At 44.9% G+C, this 16266-nt stretch overlaps 35 pseudogenes; all 35 read right to left on the bottom strand.

The window, feature by feature from the left end:
• Positions 1–477: 477 nt before the first annotated feature.
• On the bottom strand, positions 478–596 carry LOC140089811 (5S ribosomal RNA; annotated as a pseudogene).
• Positions 597–1233: 637 nt separating this feature from the next.
• LOC140096686 (5S ribosomal RNA) lies at positions 1234–1352 on the bottom strand (annotated as a pseudogene).
• A 69-nt stretch (positions 1353–1421) lies between these two features.
• LOC140094810 (5S ribosomal RNA) lies at positions 1422–1540 on the bottom strand (annotated as a pseudogene).
• A 448-nt stretch (positions 1541–1988) lies between these two features.
• LOC140083687 (5S ribosomal RNA) lies at positions 1989–2107 on the bottom strand (annotated as a pseudogene).
• Positions 2108–2555: 448 nt separating this feature from the next.
• LOC140088776 (5S ribosomal RNA) lies at positions 2556–2674 on the bottom strand (annotated as a pseudogene).
• A 258-nt stretch (positions 2675–2932) lies between these two features.
• On the bottom strand, positions 2933–3051 carry LOC140092410 (5S ribosomal RNA; annotated as a pseudogene).
• A 448-nt stretch (positions 3052–3499) lies between these two features.
• LOC140097941 (5S ribosomal RNA) lies at positions 3500–3618 on the bottom strand (annotated as a pseudogene).
• A 70-nt stretch (positions 3619–3688) lies between these two features.
• On the bottom strand, positions 3689–3807 carry LOC140097821 (5S ribosomal RNA; annotated as a pseudogene).
• Positions 3808–3876: 69 nt separating this feature from the next.
• On the bottom strand, positions 3877–3995 carry LOC140082566 (5S ribosomal RNA; annotated as a pseudogene).
• A 448-nt stretch (positions 3996–4443) lies between these two features.
• LOC140090369 (5S ribosomal RNA) lies at positions 4444–4562 on the bottom strand (annotated as a pseudogene).
• Positions 4563–4632: 70 nt separating this feature from the next.
• LOC140082565 (5S ribosomal RNA) lies at positions 4633–4751 on the bottom strand (annotated as a pseudogene).
• A 259-nt stretch (positions 4752–5010) lies between these two features.
• LOC140098755 (5S ribosomal RNA) lies at positions 5011–5129 on the bottom strand (annotated as a pseudogene).
• Positions 5130–5576: 447 nt separating this feature from the next.
• On the bottom strand, positions 5577–5695 carry LOC140094956 (5S ribosomal RNA; annotated as a pseudogene).
• A 70-nt stretch (positions 5696–5765) lies between these two features.
• Positions 5766–5884, bottom strand: LOC140090041 (5S ribosomal RNA; annotated as a pseudogene).
• Positions 5885–6709: 825 nt separating this feature from the next.
• On the bottom strand, positions 6710–6828 carry LOC140096684 (5S ribosomal RNA; annotated as a pseudogene).
• Positions 6829–8065: 1237 nt separating this feature from the next.
• On the bottom strand, positions 8066–8184 carry LOC140096840 (5S ribosomal RNA; annotated as a pseudogene).
• Positions 8185–9387: 1203 nt separating this feature from the next.
• On the bottom strand, positions 9388–9506 carry LOC140095455 (5S ribosomal RNA; annotated as a pseudogene).
• A 259-nt stretch (positions 9507–9765) lies between these two features.
• LOC140091167 (5S ribosomal RNA) lies at positions 9766–9884 on the bottom strand (annotated as a pseudogene).
• A 259-nt stretch (positions 9885–10143) lies between these two features.
• Positions 10144–10262, bottom strand: LOC140096839 (5S ribosomal RNA; annotated as a pseudogene).
• A 447-nt stretch (positions 10263–10709) lies between these two features.
• LOC140078962 (5S ribosomal RNA) lies at positions 10710–10828 on the bottom strand (annotated as a pseudogene).
• A 70-nt stretch (positions 10829–10898) lies between these two features.
• Positions 10899–11017, bottom strand: LOC140090029 (5S ribosomal RNA; annotated as a pseudogene).
• A 448-nt stretch (positions 11018–11465) lies between these two features.
• LOC140090368 (5S ribosomal RNA) lies at positions 11466–11584 on the bottom strand (annotated as a pseudogene).
• Positions 11585–11654: 70 nt separating this feature from the next.
• Positions 11655–11773, bottom strand: LOC140082564 (5S ribosomal RNA; annotated as a pseudogene).
• Positions 11774–12032: 259 nt separating this feature from the next.
• On the bottom strand, positions 12033–12151 carry LOC140096838 (5S ribosomal RNA; annotated as a pseudogene).
• Positions 12152–12598: 447 nt separating this feature from the next.
• LOC140094955 (5S ribosomal RNA) lies at positions 12599–12717 on the bottom strand (annotated as a pseudogene).
• Positions 12718–12786: 69 nt separating this feature from the next.
• Positions 12787–12905, bottom strand: LOC140093425 (5S ribosomal RNA; annotated as a pseudogene).
• Positions 12906–13351: 446 nt separating this feature from the next.
• LOC140094809 (5S ribosomal RNA) lies at positions 13352–13470 on the bottom strand (annotated as a pseudogene).
• A 448-nt stretch (positions 13471–13918) lies between these two features.
• On the bottom strand, positions 13919–14037 carry LOC140091282 (5S ribosomal RNA; annotated as a pseudogene).
• A 69-nt stretch (positions 14038–14106) lies between these two features.
• LOC140078960 (5S ribosomal RNA) lies at positions 14107–14225 on the bottom strand (annotated as a pseudogene).
• Positions 14226–14295: 70 nt separating this feature from the next.
• LOC140088050 (5S ribosomal RNA) lies at positions 14296–14414 on the bottom strand (annotated as a pseudogene).
• Positions 14415–14484: 70 nt separating this feature from the next.
• LOC140096730 (5S ribosomal RNA) lies at positions 14485–14603 on the bottom strand (annotated as a pseudogene).
• A 259-nt stretch (positions 14604–14862) lies between these two features.
• Positions 14863–14981, bottom strand: LOC140090367 (5S ribosomal RNA; annotated as a pseudogene).
• A 70-nt stretch (positions 14982–15051) lies between these two features.
• Positions 15052–15170, bottom strand: LOC140082563 (5S ribosomal RNA; annotated as a pseudogene).
• Positions 15171–15428: 258 nt separating this feature from the next.
• Positions 15429–15547, bottom strand: LOC140097133 (5S ribosomal RNA; annotated as a pseudogene).
• A 70-nt stretch (positions 15548–15617) lies between these two features.
• LOC140086764 (5S ribosomal RNA) lies at positions 15618–15736 on the bottom strand (annotated as a pseudogene).
• Positions 15737–16266: the final 530 nt, after the last annotated feature.

Below are 16266 nucleotides of genomic sequence, written 5' to 3'. Positions count from 1 at the left end.
CAGGCACATTCAGCTTAGAATTGCCGTTGACAGCAGCTGTTCAATTTGAACCTTCTTTTACTATCTCATAGAGAAACTAACACAATTTTCAGGTTCAAAAAGGTCAACGGAACTTGGAATTCCCAGCCAGTCTCCCATGCTGGTATTTGCCAAGCCTTAAGTTGCATTGCTGCTGCGATCTGACGAGAGCAGGCAAATTCAGCTTAGAATGGCCGTTGACAGCAGCTGTTCAATTTGAACCTTCTTTTACTATCTCATAGAGAAACTAACACATTTTCAGGTTCAAAAAGGTCAACAGAACTTGGGATTCCCAGCCAGTCTCCCATGCTGGTACTTGCCAAGCCTTAAGCTGCATTGCTGCTGCAATCTGACGAGAGCAGGCACATTCAGCTTAGAAATGCCGTTGACAGCAGCATTTCAAATTGAACCTTCTTTTACTATCTCATAGAGAAACTAACACATTTTCAGGTTCAAAAAGGTCAACAGAACTTGGGATTCCCAGCCAGTCTCCCATGCTGGTACTTGCCAAGCCTTAAGCTGCATCGCTGCTGCGATCTGACAAGAGCAGGCACATTCAGCTTAGAATGGCCGTTGACAGCAGCATTTCAAATTGAACCTTCTTTTACTATCTCATAGAGAAACTAAAACAATTTTCAAGTTCAAAAAGGTCAACAGAACTTGGGATTCCCTGGCTGTCTCCCATGCTGGAACTTGCCAAGCCTTAAGCTGCATCGCTGCTGCGATCTGACAAGAGCACGCACATTCAGCTTAGAATGGCCATTGACAGCAGCTGTTCAATTTGAACCTTCTTTTACTATCTCATAGAGAAACTAACACAATTTTCAGGTTCAAAAAGGGCAACAGAACTTGGGATTCCCAGCCAGTCTCCCATGCTGGTAATTGCCAAGCCTTAAGCTGCATTGCTGCTGCGATCTGGCAAGAGCAGGCACATTCATATTAAAATGGCCATTGAGAGCAGTTGTTCAATTTGAACCTTCTTCTACTATCTTATATAGAAAATAACACAATTTTCAGGTTCAAAAAGGTCACCAGAACTTGGGATTCCCAGACAGTCTCCCATGCTGGTACTTGCCAAGCCTTAAGCTGCATTGCTGCTGCAATCTGACGAGAGCAGGCACATTCAGCTTAGAATTGCCGTTGAAAGCAGCTGTTCAATTTGAACCTTCTTTTACTATCTCATAGAGAAACTAACACAATTTTCAGGTTCAAAAAGGTCAACGGAACTTGGAATTCCCAGCCAGTCTCCCATGCTGGTACTTGCCAAGCCTTAAGTTGCATTGCTGCTGCGATCTTACGAGAGCAGGCAAATTCAGCTTAGAATGGCCGTTGACAGCAGCTGTTCAATTTGAACCTTCTTTTACTATCTCATAGAGAAACTAACACATTTTCAGGTTCAAATAGGTCAACAGAACTTGGGATTCCCAGCCAGTCTCCCATGCTGGTACTTGCCAAGCCTTAAGCTGCATTGCTGCTGCAATCTGACGAGAGCAGGCACATTCAGCTTAGAATTGCCGTTGACAGCAGCTGTTCAATTTGAACCTTCTTTTACTATCTCATAGAGAAACTAACACAATTTTCAGGTTCAAAAAGGTCACCAGAACTTGGGATTCCCAGCCAGTCTCCCATGCTGGTACTTGCCAAGCCTTAAGCTGCATCGCTGCTGCGATCTGAAAAGAGCACACACATTCAGCTTAGAATGGCCGTTGACAGCAGTTGTTCAATTTGAACCTTCTTCTACTATCTCATAGAGAAACTAACACAATTTTCAGGTTCAAAAAGGTCACCAGAACTTGGGATTCCCAGCCAGTCTCCCATGCTGGTACTTGCCAAGCCTTAAGCTGCATCGCTGCCGCGATCTGACAAGAGCACGCACATTCAGCTTAGAATTGCCGTTGACAGCAGCTTTTCAATTTGAACCTTCTTTTACTATCTCATAGAGAAACTAACACAATTTTCAGGTTCAAAAAGGTCAACAGAACTTGGGATTCCCAGCCAGTCTCCCATGCTGGTACTTGCCAAGCCTTAAGCTGCATTGCTGCTGCGATCTGACGAGAGCAGGCACATTCAGCTTAGAATGGCCATTGACGGCAGCTGTTCAATTTGAACCTTCTTTTACTATCTCATAGAGAAACTAACACAATTTTCAGGTTCAAAAAGGTCAACAGAACTTGGGATTCCCAGCCAGTCTCCCATGCTGGTACTTGCCAAGCCTTAAGCTGCATCGCTGCTGCGATCTGACAAGAGCACACACATTCAGCTTAGAATGGCCGTTGACAGCAGTTGTTCAATTTGAACCTTCTTCTACTATCTCATAGAGAAACTAACACAATTTTCAGGTTCAAAAAAGTCACCAGAACTTGGGATTCCCAGCCAGTCTCCCATGCTGGTACTTGCCAAGCCTTAAGCTGCATCGCTGCTGCGATCTGACAAGAGCACGCACATTCAGCTTAGAATGGCCGTTGACAGCAGCTGTTCAATTTGAACCTTCTTTTACTATCTCATAGAGAAACTAACACAATTTTCAGGTTCAAAAAGGTCAACGGAACTTGGGATTCCCAGCCAGTCTCCCATGCTGGTACTTGCCAAGCCTTAAGCTGCATTGCTGCTGCGATCTGACAAGAGCAGGCACATTCAGCTTAGAATGGCCGTTGACAGCAGCATTTCAAATTGAACCTTCTTTTACTATCTCATAGAGAAACTAAAACAATTTTCAAGTTCAAAAAGGTCAACAGAACCTGGGATTCCAAGCCAGTCTCCCATGCTGGTACTTGCCAAGCCTTAAGCTGCATTGCTGCTGCAATCTGAAAAGAGCAGGCACATTCAGCTTAGAATGGCCATTGACAGCGGCTGTTCAATTTGAACCTTCTTTTACTATCTCATAGAGAAACTAACTCATTTTCTGGTTCAAAAAGGTCAACGGAACTTGGAATTCCCAGCCAGTCTCCCATGCTGGTACTTTCCAAGCCTTAAGTTGCATTGCTGCTGCGATCTGACGAGAGCAGGCAAATTCAGCTTAGAATGGCCGTTGACAGCAGCTGTTCAATTTGAACCTTCTTTTACTATCTCATAGAGAAACTAACACAATTTTCAGGTTCAAAAAGGTCAACAGAACTTGGGATTCCCAGCCAGTCTCCCATGCTGGTACTTGCCAAGCCTTAAGCTGCATCGCTGCTGCGATCTGACAAGAGCACAAACATTCAGCTTAGAATGGCCGTTGACAGCAGTTGTTCAATTTGAACCTTCTTCTACTATCTCATAGAGAAACTAACACAATTTTCAGGTTCAAAAAAGTCACCAGAACTTGGGATTCCCAGCCAGTCTCCCATGCTGGTACTTGCCAAGCCTTAAGCTGCATTGCTGCTGCAATCTGACAAGAGCAGGCACATTCAGCTTAGAATGGCCGTTGACAGCAGCTGTTCAATTTGAACCTTCTTTTGCTATCTCATAGAGAAACTAACACAATTTTCAGGTTCAAAAAGGTCACCAGAACTTGGGATTCCAAGCCAGTCTCCCATGCTGGTACTTGCCAAGCCTTAAGCTGCATTGCTGCTGCGATCTGACGAGAGCAGGCACATTCAGCTTAGAATGGCCGTTGACAGCAGCTGTTCAATTTGAACCTTCTTTTGCTATCTCATAGAGAAACTAACACAATTTTCAGGTTCAAAACGATCAACGGAACTTGGGATTCCCAACCAGTCTCCCATGCTGGTACTTGCCAAGCCTTAAGCTGCATTGCTGCTGCGATCTGACGAGAGCAGGCACATTCAGTTTAGAATTGCCGTTGACAGCAGCTGTTCAATTTGAACCTTCTTTACTATCTCATAGAGAAACTAACACAATTTTCAGGTTCAAAAAGGTCAACGGAACTTGGGATTCCCAGCCAGTCTCCCATGCTGGTACTTGCCAAGCCTTAAGCTGCATTGCTGCTGCGATCTGACGAGAGCAGGCACATTCAGCTTAGAATGGCCATTGACAGCAGCTGTTCAATTTGAACCTTCTTTTACTATCTCATAGAGAAACTAACACAATTTTCAGGTTCAAAAAAGTCAACAGAACTTGGGATTCCCAGCCAGTCTCCCATGCTGGTACTTGCCAAGACCTAAGCTGCATCGCTGCTGCAATCTGACAAGAGCACGCACATTCAGCTTAGAATGGCCGTTGACAGCAGTTGTTCAATTTGAACCTTCTTCTACTATCTCATAGAGCAACTAACACAATTTTCAGGTTCAAAAAAGTCACCAGAACTTGGGATTCCCAGCCAGTCTCCCATGCTGGTACTTGCCAAGCCTTAAGCTGCATTGCTGCTGCGATCTGACAAGAGCAGGCACATTCAGCTTAGAATGGCCGTTGACAGCAGCATTTCAAATTGAACCTTCTTTTACTATCTCATAAAGAAACTAACACAATTTTCAGGTTCAAAAAGGTCAACAGAACTTGGGATTCCCAGCCAGTCTCCCATGCTGGTACTTGCCAAGCCTTAAGCTGCATTGCTGCTGCGATCTGGCGAGAGCAGGCACATTCAGCTTAGAATGGCCGTTGACAGCAGCTTTTCAATTTGAACCTTCTTTTGCTATCTCATAGAGAAACTAACACAATTTTCAGGTTAAAAAAGGTCAACGGAACTTGGGATTCCCAGCCAGTCTCCCATGCTGGTACTTGCCAAGCCTTAAGCTGCATTGCTGCTGCGATCTGACGAGAGCAGGCACATTCAGCTTAGAATGGCCATTGACAGCAGTTGTTCAATTTGAACCTTCTTCTACTATCTCATATAGAAACTAACACAATTTTCAGGTTCAAAAAGGTCACCAGAACTTAGGATTCCAAGCCAGTCTCCCATGCTGGTACTTGCCAAGCCTTAAGCTGCATCGCTGCTGCGATCTGACAAGAGCACGCACATTCAGCTTAGAATGGCCGTTGACAGCAGCTGTTCAATTTGAACCTTCTTTTACTATCTCATAGAGAAACTAACACAATTTTCAGGTTCAAAAAGGGCAACGGAACTTGGGATTCCCAGCCAGTCTCCCATGCTGGTACTTGCCAAGCCTTAAGCTGCATTGCTGCTGCGATCTGGCGAGAGCAGGCACATTCAGCTTAGAATGGCCATCGACAGCAGTTGTTCAATTTGAACCTTCTTCTACTATCTTATATAGAAACTAACACAATTTTCAGGTTCAAAAAGGTCACCAGAACTTGGGATTCCAAGCCAGTCTCCCATGCTGGTACTTGCCAAGCCTTAAGCTGCATTGCTGCTGCAATCTGACAAGAGCAGGCACATTCAGCTTAGAATGGCCGTTGACAGCAGCTGTTCAATTTGAACCTTCTTTTGCTATCTCATAGAGAAACTAACACAATTTTCAGGTTCAAAAAGGTCACCAGAACTTGGGATTCCAAGCCAGTCTCCCATGCTGGTACTTGCCAAGCCTTAAGCTGCATCGCTGCTGCGATCTGACAAGAGCACGCACATTCAGCTTAGAATGGCCGTTGACAGCAGCTGTTCAATTTGAACCTTCTTTTACTATCTCATAGAGAAACTAACACATTTTCAGGTTCAAAAAGGTCAACAGAACTTGGGATTCCCAGCCAGTCTCCCATGCTGGTACTTGCCAAGCCTTAAGCTGCATTGCTGCTGCGATTTGACGAGAGCAGGCATATTCAGCTTAGAATGGCCGTTGACAGCAGCTGTTCAATTTGAACCTTCTTTTACTATCTCATAGAGAAACTAACACAATTTTCAGGTTCAAAAAGGTCAACGGAACTTGGGATTCCCAGCCAGTCTCCCATGCTGGTACTTGCCAAGCCTTAAGCTGCATTGCTGCTGCGATCTGACGAGAGCAGGCACATTCAGCTTAGAATGGCCGTTGACAGCAGCTGTTCAATTTGAACCTTCTTTTACTATCTCATAGAGAAACTAACACATTTTCAGGTTCAAATAGGTCAACGGAACTTGGAATTCCCAGCCAGTCTCCCATGCTGGTACTTGCCAAGCCTTAAGTTGCATTGCTGGTGTAATCTGACGAGAGCAGGCAAATTCAGCTTAGAATGGCCGTTGACAGCAGCATTTCAAATTGAACCTTCTTTTACTATCTCATAGAGAAACTAAAACAATTTTCAAGTTCAAAAAGGTCAACAGAACTTGGGATTCCCAGCCAGTCTCCCATGCTGGAACTTGCCAAGCCTTAAGCTGCATCGCTGCTGCGATCTGACAAGAGCACGCACATTCAGCTTAGAATGGCCGTTGACAGCAGCTGTTCAATTTGAACCTTCTTTTACTATCTCATAGAGAAACTAACACAATTTTCAGGTTCAAAAAGGGCAACAGAACTTGGGATTCCCAGCCAGTCTCCCATGCTGGTACTTGCCAAGCCTTAAGCTGCATTGCTGCTGCGATCTGGCAAGAGCAGGCACATTCATATTAGAATGGCCATTGAGAGCAGTTGTTCAATTTGAACCTTCTTCTACTATCTTATATAGAAAATAACACAATTTTCAGGTTCAAAAAGGTCACCAGAACTTGGGATTCCCAGACAGTCTCCCATGCTGGTACTTGCTAAGCCTTAAGCTGCATTGCTGCTGCAATCTGACGAGAGCAGGCACATTCAGCTTAGAATTGCCGTTGACAGCAGCTGTTCAATTTGAACCTTCTTTTACTATCTCATAGAGAAACTAACACAATTTTCAGGTTCAAAAAGGTCAACGGAACTTGGAATTCCCAGCCAGTCTCCCATGCTGGTACTTGCCAAGCCTTAAGTTGCATTGCTGCTGCGATCTTACGAGAGCAGGCAAATTCAGCTTAGAATGGCCGTTGACAGCAGCTGTTCAATTTGAACCTTCTTTTACTATCTCATAGAGAAACTAACACATTTTCAGGTTCAAAAAGGTCAACAGAACTTGGGATTCCCAGCCAGTCTCCCATGCTGGTACTTGCCAAGCCTTAAGCTGCATTGCTGCTGCAATCTGACGAGAGCAGGCACATTCAGCTTAGAATTGCGGTTGACAGCAGCTGTTCAATTTGAACCTTCTTTTACTATCTCATAGAGAAACTAACACAATTTTCAGGTTCAAAAAGGTCACCAGAACTTGGGATTCCCAGCCAGTCTCCCATGCTGGTACTTGCCAAGCCTTAAGCTGCATCGCTGCTGCGATCTGAAAAGAGCACACACATTCAGCTTAGAATGGCCGTTGACAGCAGTTGTTCAATTTGAACCTTCTTCTACTATCTCATAGAGAAACTAACACAATTTTCAGGTTCAAAAAGGTCACCAGAACTTGGGATTCCCAGCCAGTCTCCCATGCTGGTACTTGCCAAGCCTTAAGCTGCATCGCTGCCGCGATCTGACAAGAGCTTAAGCTGCATTGCTGCTGCGATCTGACGAGAGCAGGCACATTCAGCTTAGAATGGCCATTGACGGCAGCTGTTCAATTTGAACCTTCTCTTACTATCTCATAGAGAAACTAACACAATTTTCAGGTTCAAAAAGGTCAACAGAACTTGGGATTCCCAGCCAGTCTCCCATGCTGGTACTTGCCAAGCCTTAAGCTGCATCGCTGCTGCGATCTGACAAGAGCACACACATTCAGCTTAGAATGGCCGTTGACAGCAGTTGTTCAATTTGAACCTTCTTCTACTATCTCATAGAGAAACTAACACAATTTTCAGGTTCAAAAAAGTCACCAGAACTTGGGATTCCCAGCCAGTCTCCCATGCTGGTACTTGCCAAACCTTAAGCTGCATTGCTGCTGCGATCTGACGAGAGCAGGCACATTCAGCTTAGAATGGCCATTGACAGCAGTTGTTCAATTTGAACCTTCTTCTACTATCTCATATAGAAACTAACACAATTTTCAGGTTCTAAAAGGTCACCAGAACTTGGGATTCCAAGCCAGTCTCCCATGCTGGTACTTGCCAAGCCTTAAGCTGCATCGCTGCTGCGATCTGACAAGAGCACGCACATTCAGCTTAGAATGGCCGTTGACAGCAGCTGTTCAATTTGAACCTTCTTTTACTATCTCATAGAGAAACTAACACAATTTTCAGGTTCAAAAAGGGCAACGGAACTTGGGATTCCCAGCCAGTCTCCCATGCTGGTACTTGCCAAGCCTTAAGCTGCATTGCTGCTGCGATCTGGCGAGAGCAGGCACATTCAGCTTAGAATGGCCATTGACAGCAGTCGTTCAATTTGAACCTTCTTCTACTATCTTATATAGAAACTAACACAATTTTCAGGTTCAAAAAGGTCACCAGAACTTGGGATTCCAAGCCAGTCTCCCATGCTGGTACTTGCCAAGCCTTAAGCTGCATTGCTGCTGCAATCTGACAAGAGCACACACATTCAGCTTAGAATGGCCGTTGACAGCAGTTGTTCAATTTGAACCTTCTTCTACTATCTCATAGAGAAACTAACACAATTTTCAGGTTCAAAAAAGTCACCAGAACTTGGATTCCCAGCCAGTCTCCCATGCTGGTACTCGCCAAGCCTTAAGCTGCATCGCTGCTGCGATCTGACAAGAGCACGCACATTCAGCTTAGAATGGCCGTTGACAGCAGCTGTTCAATTTGAACCTTCTTTTACTATCTCATAGAGAAACTATCACAATTTTCAGGTTCAAAAAGGTCAACGGAACTTGGGATTCCCAGCCAGTCTCCCATGCTGGTACTTGCCAAGCCTTAAGCTGCATCGCTGCTGCAATCTGACAAGAGCACGCACATTCAGCTTAGAATGGCCATTGACAGCAGCATTTCAAATTGAACCTTCTTCTACTATCTCATAGAGAAACTAACACAATTTTCAGGTTCAAAAAAGTCACCAGAACTTGGGATTCCCAGCCAGTCTCCCATGCTGGTACTCGCCAAGCCTTAAGCTGCATCGCTGCTGCGATCTGACAAGAGCACGCACATTCAGCTTAGAATGGCCGTTGACAGCAGCTGTTCAATTTGAACCTTCTTTTACTATCTCATAGAGAAACTATCACAATTTTCAGGTTCAAAAAGGTCAACGGAACTTGGGATTCCCAGCCAGTCTCCCATGCTGGAACTTGCCAAGCCTTAAGCTGCATCGCTGCTGCGATCTGACAAGAGCACGCACATTCAGCTTAGAATGGCCGTTGACAGCAGTTGTTCAATTTGAACCTTCTTCTACTATCTCATAGAGAAACTAACACAATTTTCAGGTTCAAAAAAGTCACCAGAACTTGGGATTCCCAGCCAGTCTCCCATGCTGGTACTTGCCAAGCCTTAAGCTGCATCGCTGCTGCAATCTGACAAGAGCACGCACATTCAGCTTAGAATGGCCGTTGACAGCAGCTGTTCAATTTGAACCTTCTTTTACTATCTCATAGAGAAACTATCACAATTTTCAGGTTCAAAAAGGTCAACGGAACTTGGGATTCCCAGCCAGTCTCCCATGCTGGTACTTGCCAAGCCTTAAGCTGCATTGCTGCTGCGATCTGACAAGAGCAGGCACATTCAGCTTAGAACGGCCGTTGACAGCAGCATTTCAAATTGAACCTTCTTTTACTATCTCATAGAGAAACTAAAACAATTTTCAAGTTCAAAAAGGTCAACAGAACTTGGGATTCCCAGCCAGTCTCCCATGCTGGAACTTGCCAAGCCTTAAGCTGCATCGCTGCTGCGATCTGACAAGAGCACGCACATTCAGCTTAGAATGGCCGTTGACAGCAGCTGTTCAATTTGAACCTTCTTTTACTATCTCATAGAGAAACTAATAAAATTTTCAGGTTCAAAAAGGTCAACGGAACTTGGGATTCCCAGCCAGTCTCCCATGCTGGTACTTGCCAAACCTTAAGCTGCATTGCTGCTGCGATCTGACGAGAGCAGGCACATTCAGCTTAGAATGGCCATTGACAGCAGTTGTTCAATTTGAACCTTCTTCTACTATCTCATATAGAAACTAACACAATTTTCAGGTTCAAAAAGGTCACCAGAACTTGGGATTCCAAGCCAGTCTCCCATGCTGGTACTTGCCAAGCCTTAAGCTGCATTGCTGCTGCGATCTGGCGAGAGCAGGCACATTCAGCTTAGAATGGCCGTTGACAGCAGCTGTTCAATTTGAACCTTCTTTTACTATCTCATAGAGAAACTAACACAATTTTCAGGTTCAAAAAGGGCAACGGAACTTGGGATTCCCAGCCAGTCTCCCATGCTGGTACTTGCCAAGCCTTAAGCTGCATTGCTGCTGCGATCTGGCGAGAGCAGGCACATTCAGCTTAGAATGGCCATTGACAGCAGTTGTTCAATTTGAACCTTCTTCTACTATCTTATATAGAAACTAACACAATTTTCAGGTTCAAAAAGGTCACCAGAACTTGGGATTCCAAGCCAGTCTCCCATGCTGGTACTTGCCAAGCCTTAAGCTGCATTGCTGCTGCAATCTGACAAGAGCAGGCACATTCAGCTTAGAATGGCCGTTGACAGCAGCTGTTCAATTTGAACCTTCTTTTGCTATCTCATAGAGAAACTAACACAATTTTCAGGTTCAAAAAGGTCACCAGAACTTGGGATTCCAAGCCAGTCTCCCATGCTGGTACTTGCCAAGCCTTAAGCTGCATCGCTGCTGCAATCTGACAAGAGCACGCACATTCAGCTTAGAATGGCCGTTGACAGCAGCTGTTCAATTTGAACCTTCTTTTACTATCTCATAGAGAAACTAACACATTTTCAGGTTCAAAAAGGTCAACAGAACTTGGGATTCCCAGCCAGTCTCCCATGCTGGTACTTGCCAAGCCTTAAGCTGCATTGCTGCTGCGATCTGACGAGAGCAGGCACATTCAGCTTAGAATGGCCGTTGACAGCAGCTGTTCAATTTGAACCTTCTTTTACTATCTCATAGAGAAACTAACACAATTTTCAGGTTCAAAAAGGTCAACGGAACTTGGGATTCCCAGCCAGTCTCCCATGCTGGTACTTGCCAAGCCTTAAGCTGCATTGCTGCTGCGATCTGACGAGAGCAGGCACATTCAGCTTAGAATGGCCGTTGACAGCAGCTGTTCAATTTGAACCTTCTTTTACTATCTCATAGAGAAACTAACACAATTTTCAGGTTCAAAAAGGGCAACGGAACTTGGGATTCCCAGCCAGTCTCCCATGCTGGTACTTGCCAAGCCTTAAGCTGCATTGCTGCTGTGATCTGACAAGAGCAGGCACATTCAGCTTAGAATGGCCGTTGACAGCAGCATTTCAAATTGAACCTTCTTTTACTTTCTCATAGAGAAACTAAAACAATTTTCAAGTTCAAAAAGGTCAACAGAACTTGGGATTCCCAGCCAGCCTCCCATGCTGGAACTTGCCAAGCCTTAAGCTGCATCGCTGCTGCGATCTGACAAGAGCACGCACATTCAGCTTAGAATGGCCGTTGACAGCAGCTGTTCAATTTGAACCTTCTTTTACTATCTCATAGAGAAACTAACACAATTTTCAGGTTCAAAAAGGTCAACAGAACTTGGGATTCCCAGCCAGTCTCCCATGCTGGTACTTGCCAAGCCTTAAGCTGCATTGCTGCTGCGATCTGGCGAGAGCAGGCACATTCAGCTTAGAATGGCCGTTGACAGCAGCTGTTCAATTTGAACCTTCTTTTGCTATCTCATAGAGAAACTAACACAATTTTCAGGTTAAAAAAGGTCAACGGAACTTGGGATTCCCAGCCAGTCTCCCATGCTGGTACTTGCCAAGCCTTAAGCTGCATTGCTGCTGCGATCTGACGAGAGCAGGCACATTCAGCTTAGAATGGCCATTGACAGCAGTTGTTCAATTTGAACCTTCTTCTACTATCTCATATAGAAACTAACACAATTTTCAGGTTCAAAAAGGTCACCAGAACTTAGGATTCCAAGCCAGTCTCCCATGCTGGTACTTGCCAAGCCTTAAGCTGCATCGCTGCTGCGATCTGACAAGAGCACGCACATTCAGCTTAGAATGGCCGTTGACAGCAGCTGTTCAATTTGAACCTTCTTTTACTATCTCATAGAGAAACTAACACAATTTTCAGGTTCAAAAAGGGCAACGGAACTTGGGATTCCCAGCCAGTCTCCCATGCTGGTACTTGCCAAGCCTTAAGCTGCATTGCTGCTGCGATCTGGCGAGAGCAGGCACATTCAGCTTAGAATGGCCATTGACAGCAGTTGTTCAATTTGAACCTTCTTCTACTATCTTATATAGAAACTAACACAATTTTCAGGTTCAAAAAGGTCACCAGAACTTGGGATTCCAAGCCAGTCTCCCATGCTGGTACTTGCCAAGCCTTAAGCTGCATTGCTGCTGCATTCTGACAAGAGCAGGCACATTCAGCTTAGAATGGCCGTTGACAGCAGCTGTTCAATTTGAACCTTCTTTTGCTATCTCATAGAGAAACTAACACAATTTTCAGGTTCAAAAAGGTCACCAGAACTTGGGATTCCAAGCCAGTCTCCCATGCTGGTACTTGCCAAGCCTTAAGCTGCATCGCTGCTGCGATCTGACAAGAGCACGCACATTCAGCTTAGAATGGCCGTTGACAGCAGCTGTTCAATTTGAACCTTCTTTTACTATCTCATAGAGAAACTAACACATTTTCAGGTTCAAAAAGGTCAACAGAACTTGGGATTCCCAGCCAGTCTCCCATGCTGGTACTTGCCAAGCCTTAAGCTGCATTGCTGCTGCGATTTGACGAGAGCAGGCATATTCAGCTTAGAATGGCCGTTGACAGCAGCTGTTCAATTTGAACCTTCTTTTACTATCTCATAGAGAAACTAACACATTTTCAGGTTCAAAAAGGTCAACGGAACTTGGAATTCCCAGCCAGTCTCCCATGCTGGTACTTGCCAAGCCTTAAGTTGCATTGCTGCTGCGATCTGACGAGAGCAGGCAAATTCAGCTTAGAATGGCCGTTGACAGCAGCTGTTCAATTTGAACCTTCTTTTACTATCTCATAGAGAAACTAACACATTTTCAGGTTCAAAAAGGTCAACAGAACTTGGGATTCCCAGCCAGTCTCCCATGCTGGTACTTGCCAAGCCTTAAGCTGCATTGCTGCTGTAATCTGACGAGAGCAGGCACATTCAGCTTAGAATTGCCGTTGACAGCAGCTGTTCAATTTGAACCTTCTTTTACTATCTCATAGAGAAACTAACACAATTTTCAGGTTCAAAAAGGTCAACGGAACTTGGAATTCCCAGCCAGTCTCCCATGCTGGTATTTGCCAAGCCTTAAGTTGCATTGCTGCTGCGATCTGACGAGAGCAGGCAAATTCAGCTTAGAATGGCCGTTGACAGCAGCTGTTCAATTTGAACCTTCTTTTACTATCTCATAGAGAAACTAACACATTTTCAGGTTCAAAAAGGTCAACAGAACTTGGGATTCCCAGCCAGTCTCCCATGCTGGTACTTGCCAAGCCTTAAGCTGCATTGCTGCTGCAATCTGACGAGAGCAGGCACATTCAGCTTAGAATTGCCGTTGACAGCAGCTGTTCAATTTGAACCTTCTTTTACTATCTCATAGAGAAACTAACACAATTTTAAGGTTCAAAAAGGTCAAAAGAACTTGGGATTCCCAGCCAGTCTCCCATGCTGGTACTTGCCAAGCCTTAAGCTGCATCGCTGCTGCGATCTGAAAAGAGCACACACATTCAGCTTAGAATGGCCGTTGACAGCAGTTGTTCAATTTGAACCTTCTTCTACTATCTCATAGAGAAACTAACACAATTTTCAGGTTCAAAAAGGTCAACGGAACTTGGGATTCCCAGCCAGTCTCCCATGCTGGAACTTGCCAAGCCTTAAGCTGCATCGCTGCTACGATCTGACAAGAGCACGCACATTCAGCTTAGAATGGCCGTTGACAGCAGCTGTTCAATTTGAACCTTCTTTTACTATCTTATAGAGAAACTAACACAATTTTCAGGTTCAAAAAGGTCAACAGAACTTGGGATTCCCAGCCAGTCTCCCATGCTGGAACTTGCCAAGCCTTAAGCTGCATCGCTGCTGCGATCTGACGAGAGCAGGCACATTCAGCTTAGAATGGCCGTTGACAGCAGCTGTTCAATTTGAACCTTCTTTTACTATCTCATAGAGAAACTAACACATTTTCAGGTTCAAAAAGGTCAACAGAACTTGGGATTCCCAGCCAGTCTCCCATGCTGGTACTTGCCAAGCCTTAAGCTGCATTGCTGCTGCGATCTGACGAGAGCAGGCACATTCAGCTTAGAATGGCCGTTGACAGCAGCTGTTCAATTTGAACCTTCTTTTACTATCTCATAGAGAAACTAACACAATTTTCAGGTTCAAAAAGGTCAACGGAACTTGGGATTCCCAGCCAGTCTCCCATGCTGGTACTTGCCAAGCCTTAAGCTGCATTGCTGCTGCGATCTGACGAGAGCGGGCACATTCAGCTTAGAATGGCCGTTGACAGCAGCTGTTCAATTTGAACCTTCTTTTACTATCTCATAGAGAAACTAACACAATTTTCAGGTTCAAAAAGGTCAACGGAACTTGGGATTCCCAGCCAGTCTCCCATGCTGGTACTTGCCAAGCCTTAAGCTGCATTGCTGCTGTGATCTGACAAGAGCAGGCACATTCAGCTTAGAATGGCCGTTGACAGCAGCATTTCAAATTGAACCTTCTTTTACTATCTCATAGAGAAACTAAAACAATTTTCAAGTTCAAAAAGGTCAACAGAACTTGGGATTCCCAGCCAGCCTCCCATGCTGGAACTTGCCAAGCCTTAAGCTGCATCGCTGCTGCGATCTGACATGAGCACGCACATTCAGCTTAGAATGGCCGTTGACAGCAGCTGTTCAATTTGAACCTTCTTTTACTATCTCATAGAGAAACTAACACAATTTTCAGGTTCAAAAAGGTCAACAGAACTTGGGATTCCCAGCCAGTCTCCCATGCTGGTACTTGCCAAGCCTTAAGCTGCATTGCTGCTGCGATCTGGCGAGAGCAGGCACATTCAGCTTAGAATGGCCGTTGACAGCAGCTGTTCAATTTGAACCTTCTTTTGCTATCTCATAGAGAAACTAACACAATTTTCAGGTTAAAAAAGGTCAACGGAACTTGGGATTCCCAGCCAGTCTCCCATGCTGGTACTTGCCAAGCCTTAAGCTGCATTGCTGCTGCGATCTGACGAGAGCAGGCACATTCAGCTTAGAATGGCCATTGACAGTAGTTGTTCAATTTGAACCTTCTTCTACTATCTCATATAGAAACTAACACAATTTTCAGGTTCAAAAAGGTCACCAGAACTTAGGATTCCAAGCCAGTCTCCCATGCTGGTACTTGCCAAGCCTTAAGCTGCATCGCTGCTGCGATCTGACAAGAGCACGCACATTCAGCTTAGAATGGCCGTTGACAGCAGCTGTTCAATTTGAACCTTCTTTTACTATCTCATAGAGAAACTAACACATTTTCAGGTTCAAAAAGGTCAACAGAACTTGGGATTCCCAGCCAGTCTCCCATGCTGGTACTTGCCAAGCCTTAAGCTGCATCGCTGCTGCGATCTGACAAGAGCACGCACATTCAGCTTAGAATGGCCGTTGACAGCAGCTGTTCAATTTGAACCTTCTTTTACTATCTCATAGAGAAACTAACACAATTTTCAGGTTCAAAAAGGTCAACAGAACTTAGGATTCCCAGCCAGTCTCCCATGCTGGTACTTGCCAAGCCTTAAGCTGCATTGCTGCTGCGATCTGACGAGAGCAGGCACATTCAGCTTAGAATGGCCGTTGACAGCAGTTGTTCCATTTGAACCTTCTTCTACTATCTCATATAGAAACTAACACAATTTTCAGGTTCAAAAAGGTCACCAGAACTTAGGATTCCAAGCCAGTCTCCCATGCTGGTACTTGCCAAGCCTTAAGCTGCATCGCTGCTGCGATCTGACAAGAGCACGCACATTCAGCTTAGAATGGCCGTTGACAGCAGCTGTTCAATTTGAACCTTCTTTTACTATCTCATAGAGAAACTAACACAATTTTCAGGTTCAAATAGGGCAACGGAACTTGGGATTCCCAGCCAGTCTCCCATGCTGGTACTTGCCAAGCCTTAAGCTGCATTGCTGCTGCGATCTGGCAAGAGCAGGCACATTCAGCTTAGAATAGCCATTGACAGCAGTTGTTCAATTTGAACCTTCTTCTACTATCTTATATAGAAACTAACACAATTTTCAGGTTCAAAAAGGTCACCAGAACTTGGGATTCCAAGCCAGTCTCCCATGCTGGTACTTGCCAAGCCTTAAGCTGCATTGCTGCTGCAATCTGA

The sequence above is a fragment of the Engystomops pustulosus genome, chromosome 9 (genome assembly GCF_040894005.1).
Source record: "Engystomops pustulosus chromosome 9, aEngPut4.maternal, whole genome shotgun sequence".
NCBI lineage: Eukaryota > Metazoa > Chordata > Amphibia > Anura > Leptodactylidae > Engystomops > Engystomops pustulosus.
This window is presented reverse-complemented; position numbering and strand designations above follow the sequence as displayed.